The sequence below is a fragment of the Oryzias melastigma genome, linkage group LG8 (assembly GCF_002922805.2).
Source record: "Oryzias melastigma strain HK-1 linkage group LG8, ASM292280v2, whole genome shotgun sequence".
Taxonomy (NCBI): Eukaryota; Metazoa; Chordata; class Actinopteri; order Beloniformes; family Adrianichthyidae; genus Oryzias; species Oryzias melastigma.
In genome coordinates, this window is record NC_050519.1 from 17,723,695 (window position 1) to 17,737,470 (window position 13,776).

Below are 13,776 nucleotides of genomic sequence, written 5' to 3' on the forward strand. Positions count from 1 at the left end.
TATTTGGTTTCAAACAGTGCAGTTAGCTGAAAATTTTCCTTTCAAGAAAGTATCTGGACGGTTTGTGGGAAACAAATGAAACCTGCCAACAGATCTGAGCTGCAGCTGCGATCCACCTGCTGACAGACTTGATTATAATCAGCCATCAAGCATCTCAATGTCTCAAATTCCAGAATGACAGTGATTAACGTGTGGCAGACCATGCTGTGTTCCTCTGAGGTGCAGGTACAGACATCGGTGGTGTAATCTTGATGTTACTCATCAAGATACAGATGGTTGGAGCATCAGAATATGATACTGTTTAATAGTGTTTTGTGTTGGTCCGCTGCATGTAACAAGGACGTGTGACTACCAAAAGAGCTTCAAAGACTATGACAATGTAGACACCATCTTTGTTATTCTTTGATCATCCCAGACAATCTTCTAAAAGGAGATTTTCGTCCATCATAAGGTCATGTGCTGGTGGTAAATTGGTATTCCAAATTACAACTTCTGATCCAGTTTGTTTGGGTCAAAGTCAGACCTCTGGATGTGCCAGTCCACTTCATCATTCATAATGAATTTCCCCCCAGGGGATTAATAAAGTATCTTGATTGATTGATTGATCCACACCTTTAAAGAACATTCGTGGAGGAAATCAAAAGGTCATGATTAGTCTAAATAGTTATCACACGAAAATCAGCTGAAACCATCATTCTAAGTTCACCAAATTTGCCAGTTGAGTCAACAAAGTCAGGAAGATACATCATTAACCCTTTAGAATATCACATTATTTGTCACTTTACAGAGGACAAACAGGATAATGAACTCCAATGCAGATGTTCAGCCCCCCCATATCATAACGCTCCCACCACATTGTTTTGTACTCACATAAATGCCAGCAGATATTTAGAAACCTTCATCTACAGAATCAGTTGAATTGGCATTTGACGAAATTTTTAATTACATAGCAAAAGCGTATTCATGAATAATCTGTCTCTCTACAAGTATCTCTGTTCAATAAATAGTGTTAGCAGTTGACACTCTCCTATGCTATTACAATGAAGCTTCTCTTCCTCATCACCTCCAATAAAGCATTGCTGAACCATCCTTGTCAAATAATATAAGTAAATTCTGAAATGCTTTCACTTTAATATCCAGCAGGTATGAAATGTCATGATACACTGTAACTGCAACGCCAACATCCAACCTTGAAGAAGAGCTTATATAAATTAAACTGGATGGTCATATTTTCGGGTTAATTGAAAAAAAAATCTTCTTTGATCCATTATGATTTTTGCTCAAGGTTTGTGTCACCGACGGCAAATGATTGATTAACAGTGAACAACAAAAGTGCAGTATAGAATGGCTTGTTCCTCAAAGCTGCTCTGTCTTTGAGCATTAAGCAGGTCTGATGATGACAGGTTAGCTTTAGCTTAAAAAAAAGGAGGTGTAGCAAAGTCAATTAGAGACAGCTGAGACATAAAGTTACAGGACAAAATATAAAATAGCATATATTTGAACCTGAGAGTCCTCAAAAGAGGTCAAACAGAAACGTTACTCCTGTCACCTGAGAGTTGCTGGTGAGATGCTTTCCTTTATTTGGGGTCTATCTGATGTTAAAAAGCAGTGGAAGGAAAAAAAAAATCTGAATTTTACAACTTTTACAATTAAACTTGAGCTGGACTTGAGTCAATCCTTTAAAAGTTTTAACAGTAAAAAGTTTTTAATTGGCTATCAAAGCTCATTGAGATATTATAACTTGCCAATATAGGAATAAAATATATGGTCAAAATTTAATCAGTCGTCAGCTGGAAACAAGTTTTGAACTCTTAAATACAGCAGTCTCTGGAGTGTAATCACACGAGGCCACTTTAAAGTGAAGCTGAGAGTCCCTTTGGTTTGATAAGTTGGACTTTTGAAGTTAAGCACGAGGATTTCCAAGTGAATCACACCACAACGGGGCTAAAGGAGAAGGCAGGATGGCCGATCAGTGTAGCATGGTAGGCTGCAGGTTTGTCGTAAAGACTGAGTTTCCAAAACTGTGAACTCAACAACGTGTAATTGTCATTTGCTCAACAACGCCTAACATTAAACTACAATGTGAACAAACTGTTAAGCTCCGTACACTAGACATGTGTTGCTGTACATGTGGTTTTATGAGCATGGTATATGTGGTTTCATACACGCATTATATGTATTTTCATGAACGCATTATATGTAGTTTCATGAACGCATTACATGTAGTTTTATGAACACGATATATATGATTTCATGAACGCACAATATGGGGTTTAATTAATTCACTATATGTGGTTTCATGAACGCGGTATATGTCGTTTCATGAATGCAGTATATGTCGTTTCATGAATGCAGTATATGTCGTTTCATGAATGCAGTATATGTCGTTTCATGAATGCGGTATATGTAGTTTCATGAATGCGGTATATGTTTTTTAATGAATGCACTATGTGGCTTCATGAACGCTTTACATATAGTTTAATGAACGTACTATATGAAGTTTCATGAATGCAGTATATGTAGTTTCATGAACGCAGTATATGTAGTTTCATGAACACGGTACATGTGATTTCATGAACGCACAATATGTGGTTTCAAGAACACAGTATATGTGGTTTAATTAATTCACTATATGTAGTTTCATGAACGCTGTATATGTGATTTCGTGAACGCGGTGTATGTAGTTTAATGAATGCACTATATGTATTTTCATGAACGCGGTATATGTAGTTTCATGAACGCGGTATATATGATTTCGTGAACGCGGTATATGTGGTTTAATGAATGCACTATATGTGGTTTTATGAACGTGGTAAATGTGGTTTAATGAATGCACTATATGTGGTTTCATGAATGCACTATATGTGGTTTCATGAATGTACTATATGTGGTTTCATGAATGTACTATATGTGGTTTCATGAATGTACTATATGTGGTTTCATGAATGCACTATATGATTTCATGAATGCACTATATGTAGCTTAATGAGTGCAGTATATGTAGTTTCATTAACACGGTATATGTGGTTTAAAGAATGTGGTATATGTGACTTAAAGAATGTGGTATATGTGACTTAAAGAATCAGCTGATTTAGAAGAATTGCAATAAACAGTCGAGGAGCTGCTCTGTATGTCAAAGACAGTGTTTGAATTAGATGTCGCTGGCTACATCTCGGATGGTAATAAAGGGTTGACTGTTGAAGGCCTAAAGTATCAGGACAAAGTTTGGACCATGAAGTGATGACAGGAAGAAAAAAATCATCTTTGCTCCTGAACAGGAAGCAGCTGGTAACTTGAAAACACAATTGATGTTTGTTTTTTTTAAGTGTTTTTGCTTCACAAGTTATGATCTTATCACATCAAGGATTGATAATAGGGTTCAAACTGAGGCATCTTTGCTGCACATTTGTTTTAGATGTAGATAAACAAACCCAGCCTTCAGGGAAGCTTTATTTTCTCCCACAAGTTTCACTGATCCACAGCGACCTTCAGTCACAATGCAGAAATTCCCGTTTAAAAAAAAAATATGAACACCTGCAGAACATTGTAATACACTATAGATCAAAGTCAAGAAATGTTCTAAAAAAGTCAAAAAATAAACTCCACAATCAGCTTTGTGCCACACAGGAAGGATAAAAGTGATTTGATCCGCTGTTAGTTTCTATTACTCTGCTGAGAAAGGAATGTGTGCTCTGCAAGTTTTAGGTATATTGATCAAAGTATGACAATTAAGATATTAGTTTTAAAATAATAACTATTTAATTATTGAATAAACAAGATATTTTGTGACACTGTTGTTTCAAACAAAAAAAAGGAATAAATGACGAGATTTCTGCTTAGAAACTAACATTTATATTGCTTTACTGTAGTATTTGAGATAAATCTGTTGTGGTTTAGATTGTTGTATCCTCCTCCTCCAGGTGAAGGTATAAATGGACTATTATCTGATCCTGTTGCATCATTCACTCCTTAAGAAACAGGAAATCTAAATATACACCAAGATTTTCATCCCAGAAGGTGGAGGCTTTAAGTGCTTTTGATAAAATAGGTCACATTATCCTATTAATTTCCCATTTCTTAAAAGAAAAAAAAGAAAAAAGTTAAGGGCTAAAATAACAAGAGACCTCTCTATCCATTTTTCTCGCTCTCTGTCCCACCTGACCGAGGGTTTGTTAATGATCTCATTTAAGGGGTCATGGGTTTTCTAATTGCAAATGTGGCTCTGGACTGACCCTAGTGACAGTCTAAAGTTAGAATCGACTTTTTGTCCTCTCTAAAAATACTCAAACTTTTGCCACCCGCTGTGCTCACAAACCCACCCACCCTTGCAGCCTCTCCAGCAACCTGGTTGAGTTCAAAAGCGCTTTTTTTGTCAGAACATTTCGTACCAATATAAGTACAAAACAAAAAGATGACCTTTTGACCAAATATATTACTGAAAACACATGAGGCTCCTTTGTTTCTGTGCCTTTTACTTTACCCAACTGAGTCCAGCTGAGCTCTGTCGGGTCTGACTTCTTGCAACGCTGCAATGCCTTTGCAGGCCATAACATATGATACTGCAGATCACACAATGGTTTAGTTCATGCACTCCTACAACCACCACTGAGAAGTGATTTGTGTCAATGCCGTTCCGTCAGGTTTTACCACCTGTGCATTGGGACCATCAAGCTCTCTGCAGAAACTGACAGATCTGTCCTTGACCTTGGCAACAATGACTAACTTGTGACGAGTCCAGTACGCCAGTATGCCGATCACGGCCCCCTGTCAGGGCCCATTATGGTAACAGGGGCGCTCATTAATGTGTCTGTGTGTTTTAATTGTGATCAGGCAGTTAGGAAAAAGAGAAGAGAATGCCATGTGACCTGTGCTGCATCAGTGAACACACCGTGCATGGAATGGCTGCAGGTTTGGGTCAGCATTAAGCATTGTTTGTAAGAAAAAAAATCAATGCACACCTTTTCTGCCAAACCATCCCTCCTCTTTGTTACCTTTGTGTTTTAATTAATGCTTTGGAAAGAAAGGCTCTGAAAAAGGAGCTACATTGTGCATTTCCTCCAGCCAAACGTAAATGTCATTTATCCTGCTCTTCAGTGAGAAATGATGGCGTTTAATTACCCACCCAACCTCTTGAGTTGCAGAGGCACTGCGGTGGCACGGCGACCACGCTCAGTTTATCCTGAAATGAGTTATGAGCTCCCGAGTCAGAAGAATTTAAACAGCCAGTTAAGCATCAATAAAACATGGTAATAAAGGAGGGATTGGAAGGAAATATGCCAAAAAAAGTTGGATCCTAAGAAACAAAGGTCAATCCGGATTAGGAGAAATGCTTAAGCTTGTTTTTAATTGTGCCGAGTAAGCAGATTTTTTCCCAATTATATTTGACTGTCCCTTTCATGACATCTATCACTTACGGTCACAAGTCTGTGCAAAGATCTACTCCTATAGATCCCTATATGCAACCGCCTTTCCATCAGCCTGCACTCATTCATTGGCCCTCTACACACCATCAAGCAGTGGGGGGAGTGAGGCAAGAGCCAAGGGGCAAATGGCAATGTAGGGCGAAAGACGGCTTCAACCGACACGCACAACTTCATCAAAGTGAAGTATGAATGCATGAAACCCAATCATCGCCACCGTTTCTGTCCTAGTAAAGCCTGCAAGTGTGTTCTTCCCTAACTGTTAACTAAAACCACAAAGGCATTAGTGTTGCATTATAGATGCACACTGGCTTTAAGTGGCATATCTTGGTTTGTAATCACGCTAATCTGCTAGCTCTTATGCAACACCACTTTGTAAGTGGAGACAGGTCAGAGAGTCAGTAACGTACAGCGACTCCCCTCCGGGTTTCTAATTAAACAAATTTATGCATGGATCATGATGAAAGTGGCTAGCCTTTTTAACCAGAGCAACAGCTACTTCATGCTGCTCAGTTTAGCACTGGCTGTCGTTGCATCAGGGGGATGAATTACCATTTTCACGCATTACCACAGAGGGATGACACCTATATGAATAGATAACTCTTATCTATCCAGGTAAGTCTGTTGATAACCACATTTTATTTGCAGTGAAGACATAGCCAAGAGGTAGCGCCTCTTACTAACAGTAAAGTCCACAAGCTTTTCTCCAGTACCAACAACTTTTTTTTACGCATTTTCCGACACTACAAGGTGCAAAAAAGCCTCAGGTTATTTTGAAAAAATGACAATGCGCCTGGATTAATTCAGGTTGTGTTTACTGATGTCAAAGCGATTTTTAGAGGTATAAAGTGCTTTGTTGAGAAGTTTTGTTGGGCATTAAAGTGAATCTGCCAATGCGGCCAACATGTAGCAGTTTCAGACTTTGTTTTTATTATTTTTTTTTGCTTGTTACTAATGGGAGTTAGTGTAGTCACAGTAGCATTTGTTTTAGCTGTATCAGTCTGTTTTTTTTTACATGCTGCAAACAAAGATGGGAGTCACAGGTCTTGCAAAAGCGCTAATGTGGCTAACATGTAGCGATGTCAGACTATGTTTTTGTTGTTTTTGTGTGTTACTAACAAGGTTGAGAGTTAGCATAGTGACATTTCTTTTTGCTGTATCAGACCAGTTTTTTTATGTGCAGCAAACAAGTTTGTGAGTTACAGGTCTTAACGTGTAGTGTGTTGCAAGCAAGTTCTAAAATTGCTGTGAACACAGTTAATAAAATCTTACTGCCTGATGGGCTTTTCTCCAACTTATTTGTCTTGCTTAATGCACCTAATAGCTTGGTACACCATATATATGGCACAAGTTCAAAAATAGACCATTCATTCATAGTGTGTCTTATAATCCGGTGCGAGCAATAGTGCCAACAAAATAGTACTTTGGAAAAACAGAAAGATGATGAGGCCTCGTTTCCAGATGTCAGTAGTCACATGACCCACTAGGTTTAATGACACACCTTTGAAGCCAAACTTTAAATCTAATGACAAACTGATTTGAAAACAAGGTTTTCATGTCTCTTGGTAATCTGAAATATTTCCAACTCCAAATTATGACAAAGCAGATTGCAGTTACATTGTGAACTGACTTGATCCAGACTCAAGGAAACATCACAGGCAGGACACAGGACCTTAAAAATCAACCAGCCCATGCCCTATTTCATTCCTTCCTTTCATTGCAGTATACACTTTCAAATATGAACTTTGTGTCATGGCTAGCACATGGTATAATTTCAAACCATATCACAGAGCTTGGACATCATTCCCAAAGTTCAAAAGCCAATGTGTAGTCACAGAACTCCTGAAACACATGATAGAAAGTATACAAATTTCAGAGCTCACTTTGAGCTAGTTACTGTGATGTAAACCCATGACCATCACAACAAGTGAGTCCTTCTCCAAACTGTTGGTGTTGTTGTCCCTTGTGCCATCATGGCAGCATTCTTTAGTGCTTGATTGCACAGCTACTATGATGTGATTTAAGACTGCTTTGGCATCAGGAGAAAATGGTGAGATGAATCCAGCATCAAAGTACAGGTACAATCATGAATAGAAAGATTTTCAAGACCAATCTTATTGATTGATCTTGTTTTCCGTTGGGCAAACATGTTTGATAAGTTTTTGATCTTTTCTTGTGGAATGTACTTACCGCTGAGCTTAGATCAGAAAACTCAAACCAATAAAATTCCACCATATTTTATGATTACAATTGGTCAGCAAAATAAGTTTGAAGAGTTTAAGTCTTTACAATGGAATTATATAAAACTAAAAACAGTAATGAAATGATCAATCAGGTGTGCATATAGTATAAGTCATCATAACAACAAGACTATTTTTGGGATTAAATATTCATGCAACTCACTTGTGCTAAAAATCATATTGACTCTAACAAATAAATACTGTGGACAATAATAAATCTGTTTGAAAGTTGTTCAAAACAAAAGTATCCTTAAGTTCAAAAAAGCATTTTCTTTTTTAATTTAAATAATTGAACATTCAGCTGTTGTACAGTGTCCAGATGTTGCTCTCCAGTTATTAGTAAGGTGTGAGTATTGGACCCTTACTGACCATGTGCAAATGCTACACAAATATGATACAAAAGAGCCCATTGATGTAGGATGTCCACACAAACTACAGAACATTTCAACAATCAGGTTGCAAACATTGTGACTTGAACAGCCCAAATGGTCTCCCTGTGCAGGGCAGTGTTTTGAGGGGATTGAAAACCAAACATTTCACCCTTATTTATCCTAACATGTTGTTTGAGTTATTTGCCTCGACCTGTCCGCAGCATTCCCATAGGAAAAAAATTTGCATAAACATCGTCTCTCTACAAGCTTACTGAGTGGTCTACGATCTTAACAACATCCCGTACCCACCTGCAAGGGCAGTTGTGACAAAGGCTTTAGGTCAGCTTCCACTATCTGACAGTCGGAGCAATTAAACTCAAATGTAAACTGAGCAAATATCACCAACCATGTTTTTATTTTTCCATTTTTAGGGTTAACAGCTGAAATCCTGATTCATGATCAAGATTAGGATTTTTTCTGTCTGTTTGAATCTATTTTAGGAACTTTGCAAATATTTTTTTTTCCTTTTGCTACAACTTTTAAGCACTATATAAGGGAAATTTGACATGCCAGTACCTCACGATACGATACGCGATACATGGCTTACAATATTGATAATATCGCAATACTGTGATAATTGGTAAAAATCATCTCTAATAACTAACATTATATAGAAGAACACATTTTTGGGGGGAAATATATCCCCATTTATTTTTCAACACAATCATAATAAACAACGTGCCTTATTTTGTGCACGAATGAAGTGTGTGCGTCCCCATTAAATGCCCAACGCAGCGCCCCCAGCTGCTCAACAGTTCTGTCACTCAAATGCTCAGCGCAACAGCCTCTTCAAATGAAAATATACAGTAAAATCGATACTTGGTGAGAACCCATCGAGAATCAGTCGCAGGACTAAAAATCACGATCTATCACAATATCAATATTTTGGCACACCCCTATTGTTCATCACACATTAGTGTAAACCATCAACAGCAGAGGTGTTTATATGTTTTTTTTTATTGATTAATTCAATTTAGGCCATAAAACTGTCTTGTTGTACAGGTTATGCCGCAGGACTTTCAGTATAACAGCAGATCACCAGCGCTAAAGAAAAAAATCTTAGAAACAATCCTTGGATTCCAGATTTTTAAATGACTCACTCTGTTACTCTCTTTGTTTACCGGTTTTCATCTAACAGACAGATTTTCAGTGGTGTCCTCCACCGTGATATTGTTTCTCACCTGGGTATTTCACACTCCAGAAACCTGTATCCATGCTAAATCATGCCATTCCCATGAAACCGTGTGCCTTAAAAGCCTGGCCTTATTATCTAGTGGGGTTGTGGGGCTATGAGAAGCAAAAACCCTTAAGGTACAGTTTGTCTCACTTTTCAACTTAAAACGATTCTTTGTTCCCGTCATCATTGATTTATGTCAAATTCTCCTGCCTGCTTCAGTAATTATCCAGTAAATTAAAATGAAGCCCAACGCAGCAGAAGCCAAACAAAGAGGTTATTTAGTTCGAGTAATGAGTTTGCACAACGACAAATCCTTCCTGTCATCTCTGATAATTCCATAGTCACCGTTCATCTGGATTGTGGGTGTTCTTTGCATTCAGACGTCTATAGAAAACACTGAGTCATGCAGATGCCCTCAGGTGGAGCTGCTTGGCTTTCACCTTGGATGCATGTTGACCTGATTTCAGCATTTTTGTGTTACTTCTGCCACAAACCTACAAACGTCTTTGATCTGAGATGGTTTTGGTTTGATTGGATGGATTTGAATTGGATTTTTAAATCAATAGAAATTAAAAATTTTAACCATTTTTGGCAAGAAAGGATGTAAACGGGTGTGGTTGAGTCCTGTCTTTCGGTTTTCACGCTGAACTTCTCTTTTATGTGTCGTATTACACATGTTCCAGTGTTTTGAGTCACAGCTGATGGTCGCCTGTCCGTTCATCCATTATTCACAGTTGTTCGGTTGCAGGAACAGTAGGACGTATTGCACCAAAACTTCAGTTCCTTACTCAAATAAATCATTGATTTTTTTTATTTTTTATTAGCAATATCTGAACCATGACAACCTCTACAACCAAATAACTGCATTGTCTGACGCAACCCCGTTGGAGGAGTTCAGCATGGAGGAAACCTGCTACATGACTTCAACTGTCTTTGAAGTTGATTCTTTACACATTGCCTCTAAAAAAATGGACGTTTCTCCTCTGCAGTGCCATGGAGTTTAAATTACGGAGCACGCCTCAATCAGCTCCTCTTGCTTCCCTTTATTTCTTGTGTCTTTCTGCACACTCTCAGGGAACCAATCAGCGTCTGCTGTTTTCTGGTCCTGTTTGTGAATGGGACTTTTACGCGAGAGGAGGAGGAAGAGGAGGAGGAGAGGAGAGCTGCATTTGTAGGCATGCCGATGCCACAACGAGGGAGATACCAGCTACCAGTTCTGTCGATTTATTTCGTTTTCTCTCTGACTTTTCATTTTCGTATCACACTCCCCCCCTCGTCCCGTCAGCTTTGAACTCTGACTTGTCTTCCTCCTTTGATGCTGCAGTTTAGTGCTGCATTAAAAAAGCCTCTCACTTTCCATCCGCTCCCGCTTTCCTCGTCTTTCCCTCCGCTGTCCTGTCACACTACTGCCTCATCCCCCTCTTTCCATCGTTTGCTGCCCCCCTCCCCCTCCCAATGGCATCCCACCTGCAGCCCCACGCCAAAGCGGGATGCACGCTCACGGACGGAGACCCTTACCTTCTGTGACAAGGTCTTCGTCCTCACTTGGGTGAAGAGCGGCAAGCTGGCGAGCTTCTGGAGGCTGGAGAGAAGTGGAGGACAGAGAGAGAAAGAGATGGAAGGGAAGAGAAAGAGAGATAAGAGACGAGAGGGGGAGTGTGAGAGGTTTAAAGATAGAGAGAAAGAGAGGGAGGAAAAGTGGACTCGAGCAGGGGGGGGTGAACAATCAAAGAGGAGGAGGAGGAGGAGGAGGAGGAGGAGGGAGCACCAGCTAGCTGGAGGTGAGATGAAGGGGAGAAAGAGAGTGGCAAAGAGAGATAAAGGGGGAGGCAGAGATGGAGAGGGGGAGGAAGGATTGCAAGAGAAGTTGAGAGGAAGAATGGAGACGGGGGAGATGAACAGGAGGATGGATAAGGGGACACCCTCTGAAAAGGCAGATTAAAAAAGAGGGGAGCACCAAAAAAAAAAGAAAAAAAGACGAAGAGCCTGACAGAGGACGCGCAGAGGACGGATAAAAGTTCCTGATTGCAGAATGTTTCTTGTCTGGTCCTGATGCAGGGGAAGCCCTCCATACAGTAAATCATAACCCAGAGCAGTGTTGCAGCACAGATGAACAATTAACTGAGGAGCAATAACTTAAAGATGGAGGGATGGGAGAAAATGGAATCTAAGAGGTTTCTTTAGAGAGGTTCGATATGTTTGACATGTTAGAGCGAAGAGGAAGACAAGCCGCCTCAGGCTGTGTGTGATGGGGGGGGGGGGCAGCAAGGTTGAATGGAGGATGACGATATTGTGGAAATCCACTGATGTGTCCCACGCCGCGCGGAAAGTTAAAGTGCGGCGGGTCAGACGTGAACGGCGGCGTTCTGCAGAGTCACGCAGCAAAGACTTAAGAGCACACTGCAGCTGTGGATTATGGATTACCAGCCCTCTCAGCACAAAAACGCTGCGTGCCAAGAGCGAAAACCCCCAACATGCAGCTGGATCGATTGTGTGTCTTTGTGTTTGATCGTGTCCTGAAATAGTGATTATTTAGAGTCAACTTTATTTCTTTTCTTGAGCCCATTCATATCCACCCAGTCGCTTTATCACTTTGCTGTCCTTGCATTCATATTTTCTTTTATTTTTGCAAAACAAAATTTTAGAGGATAAATCTTCGCCGCTGTGAATATCTTTGCTGATCTTTGATGATGGATTTGTGGTATTTTGTCCTGTTTGAAAAGAAAGTTTATGTTTAATGCCAGCAGCTTGCTGTTAGTTCATAATCCCTCATTATTAAAGTTGGAGGCTTTCATTCAGTCTGATTGGGTCCAAATTTTGTCAATATTTATTTACTACTTAGTGCATTTTATAGGACAGTTAACATTTTTCCAGGGTGTCCAAATCTACAATTCCAAAGTCCAGTTCCCTGGAAATTACCCAGAAGTCCAGTGTGAATAGATGCTCACTAGACTGGTGATATTGCCCACGATACATTGCATTTTTAGCATTTTTTTCATTAAAAAAATGTTTTCCTGTTGGTTTTATCTCCAAGGAAATTTTAACATGTATAGCACATTTCATGAACAAAGACAATTTCAATTGTTTACCTAAAACATTAAACTTAACAATCAAAAGAAACAATAATGGTGTGATAATTAAAATAAGATATTTTTTAAAAAGTAAAAAGATTTTAATTTAAAACAAGCATAGATAGACAGTGCGGACGTAAACTTTTGAATACATATTAATCAATTCCAGCTGAGAACAGGTGAGTCTTTAACCTGGATTTAAATACACTGAGTGTTTCAGCAGATCTAAGGTTTTCTGGAAGTCTATTCCAGATCTGTGGTGCATAGAAGCTGAATGCAGCTTCTCCATGTTTAGTTCTGACTCTAGGAACTGATAAAAGACCGGATCCTGATGACCGCAGAGGTCTGGCTGGTTCATACTGGGTCATGAGGTCAGTCATGTATTTTGGTGCTAAACCATTCAAAGCTTTATAGACCAGTAACAGAACTTTAAACTCTATCCTCTGACAGGGTTTGGGTTTCCTTAGCAACAGAGGTTATTTGCTAACCACGCCCACATTCCTAATAGAGTCATAACGTATGAGACATCATTTTGCTCAGCTTGGTGCGACTGTGGCTTGTAGCTTAAGAAATGTTTCCAAATAATTTCCAGTTGAAAACGTCAACAAACGTCATCATTCAGTGACGTACATTAAAATCAGAAAATGATGATTAAATGATGATTATCCTCCAAGTTTAATCTTTATATATTAGTTTAGCTTTTTCAGATAATTAGACTTCCACCTCTGTGCTTGGCTGTAGATAATATGTTCATTTTAGTGGTATTCCTGTCTTTCTACGTTTGAACTAAGGTTACAAAGGTTTTTTCCTATTAATTAAAACTGAGTTAATGTATATTTTTCTATATTTGGTCAATGATTCATATCAATGTGACAAATTTCTAAAGAAATGAAATCAGGATGGCTGGAAAAAAGGCCTGTAATTTCTACCGTCTATTATCTGAACAAAACAAAAAACACAACATTATTATTTAAATATATTATTTTTCTGAACATTTTTATTTGTAATATCTAGTAGTATTATTTATTATTTATGTAGTTCAATGTGTTATTTTTGCCTCTCCTGTCATCTAGTTACTCTTTGAGAATTTTTGATTAACCTGAAATCTTTTCAAGCTCAAACACAGACATACTCCTGTTCAGCATTACATCCATGAACGCCTTCTGTTAGTAACTCTTGACCCTTTGCAGGTAAATTAATCTCCTTCACTCTTCTGGTAAATTCAGCATCATGTTGGTTAATAAAGGTTCAGATTTCATATCGGAGGTCACGTCTTTTTTCATCTTGACGAGATACAGAAACTGAAGAAACAGAAGCTGTTTTTGTGTTCTGAGTCGGAGGTCTGGGTCAGTTACAACGATGCTGGGCCTCATTTCTGTCAAGGTGAATGTTCATTTGCTCAAGGACACTTCAGCCGGATGGATTCTTGCCAGTGCA

General features: G+C 38.9%; 1 protein-coding gene across 2 annotated transcripts in view; it reads right to left on the reverse strand.

The window, feature by feature from the left end:
* The window catches only part of pvalb6 (parvalbumin 6), a gene marked incomplete at its 3' end in the record, with an annotated part of 56,562 nt that extends 45,006 nt beyond the window's left edge, over positions 1–11,556 (reverse strand). The window contains 1 exon segment of one of the 2 annotated variants that reach the window (XM_024271352.2): positions 10,787–11,556. 2 annotated transcript variants of the gene reach the window in all.
* Positions 11,557–13,776: the final 2,220 nt, after the last annotated feature.